We start from the raw sequence: 8,710 nt of genomic DNA on the forward strand, positions 1-8,710 counted from the left end.
TAGGGTTTATGGTTTAGTGTTAGGGTTAGGGATGAATTGGACAAAAATCATCCAAAACAAACTTTTTATTAGTGTCGAGGGTTAGGGTTAGGGTTAGGGATGAATTGGACAAGGGTTAGGGTTAGGGTTATGGATATGGTTAGGGTTAGGGTTAGGGTTATGGATAGGGTTAGGGTTAGGGTTATGGATAGGGTTAGGGTTTATGGTTTAGGGTTAGGGTTAGGGATGAATTGGACAAAAATCATCCAAAACAAACTTTTTATTAGTGACGAGGGTTAGGGTTAGGGTTAGGGTTAGGGATGAATTGGACAAGGGTTAGGGTTAGGGTTAGGGTTATGGATAGGGTTAGGGTTAGGGTTATGGTTAGGGTTATGGATAGGGTTAGGGTTATGGTTAGGGTTAGGGTTAGGGTTATGGATAGGGTTAGGGTTTATGGGTTAGGGTTAGGGTTAGGGTTAGGGTTATGGATAGGGTTAGATTTATGGTTACGGTTAGGGTTAGGGTTATGGATAGGGTTAGGGTTTATGGTTTAGGGTTAGGGTTAGGGATGAATTAGGGTTAGGGTTAGGGTTAGGGTTATGGATAGGGTTAGGGTTAGGGTTATGGATAGGGTTAGGGTTAGGGTTATGGATAGGGTTAGGGTTTATGGTTTAGGGTTAGGGTTAGGGATGAATTGGACAAAAATCATCCAAAAAAAACTTTTTATTAGTGACGAGGGTTAGGGTTAGGGTTAGGGATGAATTGGACAAGGGTTAGGGTTAGGGTTATGGATAGGGTTAGGGTTAGGGTTATGGTTAGGGTTATGGATAGGGTTAGGGTTATGGTTAGGGTTAGGGTTAGGGTTATGGATAGGGTTAGGGTTATGGATAGGGTTAGGGTTATGGTTAGGGTTAGGGTTATGGATAGGGTTAGGGTTTATGGTTTAGGGTTAGGGTTAGGGATGAATTAGGGTTAGGGTTAGGGTTAGGGTTATGGATAGGGTTAGGGTTAGGGTTAGGGTTATGGATAGGGTTAGGGTTTATGGTTTAGGGTTAGGGTTAGGGATAGGGTTAGGGTTAGGGTTAGGGATGAATTGGACAAGGGTTAGGGTTAGGGTTATGGATAGGGTTAGGGTTAGGGTTAGGGTTAGGGTTAGGGTTATGGATAGGGTTAGGGATGAATTGGACAAGGGTTAGGGTTAGGGTTATGGATAGGGTTAAGGTTAGGGTTATGGTTAGGGTTATGGATAGGGTTAGGGTTATGGTTAGGGTTAGGGTTAGGGTTATGGATAGGGTTAGGGTTTATGGGTTAGGGTTAGGGTTAGGGTTATGGATAGGGTTAGGGTTATGGTTAGGGTTAGGGTTAGGGTTATGGATAGGGTTAGGGTTTATGGTTTAGGGTTAGGGTTAGGGATGAATTAGGGTTAGGGTTAGGGTTAGAGTTATGGATAGGGTTAGGGTTAGGGTTATGGATAGGGTTAGGGTTAGGGTTATGGATAGGGTTAGGGTTTATGGTTTAGGGTTAGGGTTAGGGATGAATTGGACAAGGGTTAGGGTTAGGGTTATGGATAGGGTTAGGGTTAGGGTTATGGTTAGGGTTATGGATAGGGTTAGGGTTATGGTTAGGGTTAGGGTTAGGGTTATGGATAGGGTTAGGGTTTATGGTTTAGGGTTAGGGTTAGGGATGAATTAGGGTTAGGGTTAGGGTTAGGGTTATGGATAGGGTTAGGGTTAGGGTTAGGGTTAGGGTTATGGATAGGGTTAGGGTTTATGGTTTAGGGTTAGGGTTAGGGATAGGGTTAGGGTTAGGGTTAGGGATGAATTGGACAAGGGTTAGGGTTAGGGTTATGGATAGGGTTAGGGTTAGGGTTAGGGTTATGGATAGGGTTAGGGTTATGGTTAGGGTTAGGGTTAGGGTTATGGATAGGGTTAGGGTTTATGGTTTAGGGTTAGGGTTAGGGAAGAATTAGGGTTAGGGTTAGGGTTAGGGTTATGGATAGGGTTAGGGTTAGGGTTATGGATAGGGTTAGGGTTTATGGTTTAGGGTTAGGGTTAGGGATGAATTGGACAAAAATCATCCAAAACAAATTTTTTATCAGTGTCGACTGTTTGAGTGGTGAGCAGTGAGTCTTTCCTCCGTAGGATCATTGCATAGAGTTGTAACTATACGCAGGAGGAAGCTGCCATCTTTGCCACACCACAGCCTGTTGTTCTTCTGGCTGAAGCCTTAGGGTTAGGGTTAGGGTTAGGGTTTAGGGTTATGGATAGGCTTAGGGTTAGGGTTATGGATAGGGTTAGGGTTAGGGTTAGGGTTAGGGTTATGGATAGGGTTAGGGTTAGGGTTATGGATAGGGTTAGGGTTTATGGTTTAGGGTTAGGGTTAGGGTTAGGGATGAATTGGACAAAAATCATCCAAAACAAACTTTTTATTAGTTTCGAGGGTTAGGGTTAGGTTTAGGGTTAGGGATGAATTGGACAAGGGTTAGGGTTAGGGTTATGGATAGGGTTAGGGTTAGGGTTAGGGTTATGGATAGGGTTAGGGTTATGGTTAGGGTTAGGGTTAGGGTTAATGATAGGGTTAGGGTTTATGGTTTAGGGTTAGGGTTAGGGATGAATTAGGGTTAGGGTTAGGGTTAGGGTTAGGGTTATGGATAGGGTTAGGGTTAGGGTTATGGATAAGGTTAGGGTTTATGGTTTATGTTTAGGGTTAGGGATGAAATGGACAAAAATCATCCAAAACAAACTTTTTATTAGTGTCGAGGGATAGGGTTAGGGTTAGGGATGAATTGGACAAGGGTTAGGGTTAGGGTTATGGATAGGGTTAGGGTTAGGGTTATGGATAGGGTTAGGGTTAGGGTTATGGATAGGGTTAGGGTTTATGGTTTAGGGTTAGGGTTAGGGATGAATTGGACAAAAATCATCCAAAACAAACTTTTTATTAGTGTCGAGGGTTAGGGTTAGGGTTAGGGTTAGGGATGAATTGGACAAGGGTTAGGGTTAGGGTTATGGATAGGGTTAGGGTTAGGGTTATGGATAGGGTTAGGGTTAGGGTTATGGATAGGGTTAGGGTTTATGGTTTAGGGTTAGGGTTAGGGATGAATTAGGGTTATGGATAGGGTTAGGGTTAGGGTTATGGATAGAGTTAGGGTTAGGGTTATGGATAGGGTTAGGGTTTATGGTTTAGGTTTAGGGTTAGGGATGAATTGGACAAAAATCATCCAAAACAAACTTTTTATTAGTGTCGAGGGTTAGGGTTAGGGTTAGGGATGAATTGGACAAGGGTTAGGGTTAGGGTTATGGATAGGGTTAGGGTTAGGGTTAGGGTTATGGATAGGGTTAGGGTTATGGTTAGGGTTAGGGTTAGGGTTAGGGTTAGGGTTAGGGTTATGGATAGGGTTAGGGTTTATGGTTTAGGGTTAGGGTTAGGGATGAATTAGGGTTAGGGTTAGGGTTAGGGTTATGGATAGGGTTAGGGTTAGGGTTATGGATAGGGTTAGGGTTAGGGTTATGGATAGGGTTAGGGTTTATGGTTTAGTGTTAGGGTTAGGGATGAATTGGACAAAGATCATCCAAAACAAACTTTTTATTGGTGTCGAGGGTTAGGGTTAGGGTTAGGGATGAATTGGACAAGGGTTAGGGTTAGGGTTAGGGTTATGGATAGGGTTAGGGTTATGGTTAGGGTTAGGGTTAGGGTTATGGATAGGGTTAGGGTTTATGGTTTATGGTTAGGGTTAGGGATGAATTAGGGTTAGGGTTAGGGTTAGGGTTATGGATAGGGTTAGGGTTAGGGTTATGGATAGGGTTAGGGTTTATGGTTTAGGGTTAGGGTTAGGGATAGGGTTAGGGTTAGGGTTAGGGATGAATTGGACAAGGGTTAGGGTTAGGGTTATGGATAGGGTTAGGGTTAGGGTTAGGGTTAGGGTTAGGGTTATGGATAGGGTTAGGGTTATGGTTAGGGTTAGGGTTAGGGTTATGGATAGGGTTAGAGTTTATGGTTTAGGGTTAGGGTTAGGGATGAATTAGGGTTCGGGTTAGGGTTAGGGTTAGGGTTAGGGTTATGGATAGGGTTAGGGTTAGGGTTATGGATAGGGTTAGGGTTTATGGTTTAGGGTTAGGGATGAATTGGACAAAAATCATCCAAAACAAACTTTTTATTAGTGTCGACTGTTTGAGTGGTGAGCAGTGACTCTTTCCTCCGTAGGACAGTTGCATAGAGTTGTAACTATGCGCAGGAGGAAGCTGCCATCTTTGCAACACCACAGCCTGTTGTTCTTCTGGCTGAAGCCTTAGGGTTAGGGTTAGGGTTAGGGTTTAGGGTTATGGATAGGCTTAGGGTTAGGGTTATGGATAGGGTTAGGGTTAGGGTTATGGTTAGGGTTAGGGTTAGGGTTATGGATAGGGTTAGGGTTAGGGTTATGGATAGGGTTAGGGTTTATGGTTTAGGGTTAGGGTTAGGGATGAATTGGACAAAAATCATCCAAAACAAACTTTTTCTTAGTGTCGAGGGTTAGGGTTAGGGTTAGGGTTAGGGATGAATTTGACAAGGGTTAGGGTTAAGGTTATGGATAGGGTTAGGGTTAGGGTTAGGGTTATGGATAGGGTTAGGGTTAGGGTTATGGATAGGGTTAGGGTTTATGGTTTAGGGTTAGGGTTAGGGATGAATCGGACAAAAATCATCCAAAACAAACTTTTTATTAGTGTCGAGGGTTAGGGTTAGGGTTAGGGATGAAATGGACAAGGGTTAGGGTTAGGGTTATGGATAGGGTTAGGTTTATGGATAGGGTTAGGGTTAGGGTTAGGGTTATGGATAGGGTTAGGGTTATGGTTAGGGTTAGGGTTAGGGTTATGGATAGGGTTAGGGTTTATGGTTTAGGGTTAGGGTTATGGATGAATTAGGGTTAGGGTTATGGATAGGGTTAGGGTTAGGGTTATGGATAGGGTTAGGGTTAGGGTTATGGATAGGGTTAGGGTTTATGGTTTAGGGTTAGGGTTAGGGATGAATTGGACAAAAATCATCCAAAACAAACTTTTTATTAGTGTCGAGGGTTAGGGTTAGGGTTAGGGTTAGGGATGAATTGGACAAGGGTTAGGGTTAGGGTTATGGATAGGGTTAGGGTTAGGGTTAGGGTTATGGATAGGGTTAGGGTTAGGGTTATGGATAGGGTTAGGGTTTATGGTTTATGGTTAGGGTTAGGGTTAGGGTTAGGGATGAATTGGACACGGGTTAGGGTTAGGGTTATGGATAGGGTTAGGGTTAGGGTTAGGGTTAGGGTTATGGATAGGGTTAGGGTTATGGTTAGGGTTAGGGTTAGGGTTATGGATAGGGTTAGGGTTTATGGTTTAGGGTTAGGGTTAGGTATGAATTAGGGTTAAGGTTAGGGTTAGGGTTAGGGTTATGGATAGGGTTAGGGTTAGGGTTATGGATAGGGTTAGGGTTAGGGTTAGGGTTATGGATAGGGTTAGGGTTTATGGTTTAGGGTTAGGGTTAGGGATGAATTGGACAAAAATCATCCAAAACAAACTTTTTATTAGTGTCGAGGGTTAGGGTTAGGGTTAGGGTTAGGGATAAATTGGACAAGGGTTAGGGTTAGGGTTATGGATAGGGTTAGGGTTAGGGTTAGGGTTATGGATAGGGTTAGGGTTTATGGTTTAGGGTTAGGGTTAGGGATGAATTGGACAAAAATCATCCAAAACAAACTTTTTATTAGTGTCGAGGGTTAGGGTTAGGGTTAGGGTTAGGGATGAATTGGACAAGGGTTAGGGTTAGGGTTATGGATAGGGTTAGGGTTAGGGTTATGGATAGGGTTAGGGTTAGGGTTAGGGTTATGGATAGGGTTAGGGTTAGGGTTAGGGTTATGGATAGGGTTAGGGTTTATGGTTTAGGGTTAGGGTTAGGGATGAATTGGACAAAAATCATCCAAAACAAACTTTTTATTAGTGTCGAGGGTTAGGGTTAGGGTTAGGGTTAGGGTTAGGGATGAATTGGACAAGGGTTAGGGTTAGGGTTATGGATAGGGTTAGGGTTAGGGTTAGGGTTAGGGTTATGGATAGGGTTAGGGTTATGGTTAGGGTTAGGGTTAGGGTTATGGATAGGGTTAGGGTTTATGGTTTAGGGTTAGGGTTAGGGATGAATTAGGGTTAGGGTTAGGGTTATGGATAGGGTTAGGGTTAGGGTTATGGATAGGGTTAGGGTTTATGGTTTATGTTTAGGGTTAGGGATGAAATGGACAAAAATCATCCAAAACAAACTTTTTATTAGTGTCGAGGGTTAGGGTTAGGGTTAGGGTTAGGGATGAATTGGACAAGGGTTAGGGTTAGGGTTATGGATAGGGTTAGGGTTATGGATAGGGTTAGGGTTTATGGTTTAGGGTTAGGGTTAGGGATGAATTGGACAAAAATCATCCAAAACAAACTTTTTATTAGTAGGGTTAGGGTTAGGGTTAGGGATGAATTGGACACGGGTTAGGGTTAGGGTTATGGATAGGGTTAGGGTTAGGGTTAGGGTTAGGGTTATGGATAGGGTTAGGGTTATGGTTAGGGTTAGGGTTAGGGTTAGGGTTATGGATAGGTTAGGGTTTATGGTTTAGGGTTAGGGTTAGGTATGAATTAGGGTTAGGGTTAGGGTTAGGGTTATGGATAGGGTTAGGGTTAGGGTTATGGATAGGGTTAGGGTTTATGGTTTAGGGTTAGGGTTAGGGATGAATTGGACAAAAATCATCCAAAACAAACTTTTTATTAGTGTCGAGGGTTAGGGTTAGGGTTAGGGTTAGGGATAAATTGGACAAGGGTTAGGGTTAGGGTTATAGATAGGGTTAGGGTTAGGGTTATGGATAGGGTTAGGGTTTATGGTTTAGGGTTAGGGTTAGGGATGAATTGGACAAAAATCATCCAAAACAAACTTTTTATTAGTGTCGAGGGTTAGGGTTAGGGTTAGGGTTAGGGATGAATTGGACAAGGGTTAGGGTTAGGGTTATGGATAGGGTTAGGGTTAGGGTTATGGATAGGGTTAGGGTTTATGGTTTAGGGTTAGGGTTAGGGATGAATTGGACAAAAATCATCCAAAACAAACTTTTTATTAGTGTCGAGGGTTAGGGTTAGGGTTAGGGTTAGGGATGAATTGGACAAGGGTTAGGGTTAGGGTTATGGATAGGGTTAGGGTTAGGGTTAGGGTTATGGATAGGGTTAGGGTTATGGTTAGGGTTAGGGTTAGGGTTATGGATAGGGTTAGGGTTTATGGTTTAGGGTTAGGGTTAGGGATGAATTAGGGTTAGGGTTAGGGTTAGGGTTAGGGTTATGGATAGGGTTAGGGTTAGGGTTATGGATAGGGTTTATGGTTTATGTTTAGGGTTAGGGATGAAATGGACAAAAATCATCCAAAACAAACTTTTTATTAGTGTCGAGGGTTAGGGTTAGGGTTAGGGATGAATTGGACAAGGGTTAGGGTTAGGGTTATGGATAGGGTTAGGGTTAGGGTTATGGATAGGGTTAGGGTTTATGGTTTAGGGTTAGGGTTAGGGATGAATTGGACAAAAATCATCCAAAACAAACTTTTTATTAGTGTCGAGGGTTAGGGTTAGGGTTAGGGATGAATTGGACAAGGGTTAGGGTTAGGGTTATGGATAGGGTCAGGGTTAGGGTTAGGGTTATGGTTAGGGTTAGGGTTAGGGTTAGGGTTATGGATAGGGGTAGGGTTTATGGTTTAGGGTTAGGGTTAGGGATGAATTAGGGTTAGGGTTAGGGTTAGGGTTATGGATAGGGTTAGGGTTAGGGTTATGGATAGGGTTAGGGTTAGGGTTATGGATAGGGTTAGGGTTTATGGTTTAGGTTTAGGGTTAGGGATGAATTGGAAAAAAATCATCCAAAACAAACTTTTTATCAGTGTCGAGGGTTAGGGTTAGGGTTAGGGATGAATTGGACAAGGGTTAGGGTTAGGGTTATGGATAGGGTTAGGGTTAGGGTTAGGGTTATGGATAGGGTTAGGGTTATGGTTAGGGTTAGGGTTAGGGTTAGGGTTAGGGTTATGGATAGGGTTAGGTTTTATGGTTTAGGGTTAGGGTTAGGTATGAATTAGGGTTAGGGTTAGGGTTAGGGTTATGGATAGGGTTAGGGTTAGGGTTATGGATAGGGTTAGGGTTAGGGTTATGGATAGGGTTAGGGTTTATGGTTTAGCGTTAGGGTTAGGGATGAATTGGACAAAAATCATCTAAAACAAACTTTTTATCAGTGTCGACTGTTTGAGTGGTGAGCAGTGAGTCTTTCCTCCGTAGGACAATTGCATAGAGTTGTAACTATACGCAGGAGGAAGCTGCCATCTTTGCCACACCACAGCCTGTTGTTCTTCTGGCTGAAGCTTTAGGGTTAGGGTTAGGGTTAGGGATTAGGGTTATGGATAGGCTTAGGATTAGGGTTATGGATAGGGTTAGGGTTAGGGTTAGGGTTAGGGTTATGGATAGGGTTAGGGTTAGGGTTATGGATAGGATTAGGGTTTATGGTTTAGGGTTAGGGTTAGGGATGAATTAGGGTTAGGGTTAGGGTTAGGGTTAGGGTTATGGATAGGGTTAGGGTTTATGGTTTAGGATTAGGGTTAGGGATAGGGTTAGGGTTAGGATTAGGGTTAGGGTTAGGGATGAATTGGACAAGGGTTAGGGTTAGGGTTATGGATAGGGTTAGGGTTAGGGTTATGGATAGGGTTAGGGTTTATGGTTTATGTTTAGGGTTAGGGATGAAATGGA

This window comes from Neolamprologus brichardi, unplaced genomic scaffold (assembly GCF_056152115.1).
Source record: "Neolamprologus brichardi isolate AB-2024 unplaced genomic scaffold, ASM5615211v1 NODE_ptg000063l+_length_572389_cov_1, whole genome shotgun sequence".
NCBI lineage: Eukaryota > Metazoa > Chordata > Actinopteri > Cichliformes > Cichlidae > Neolamprologus > Neolamprologus brichardi.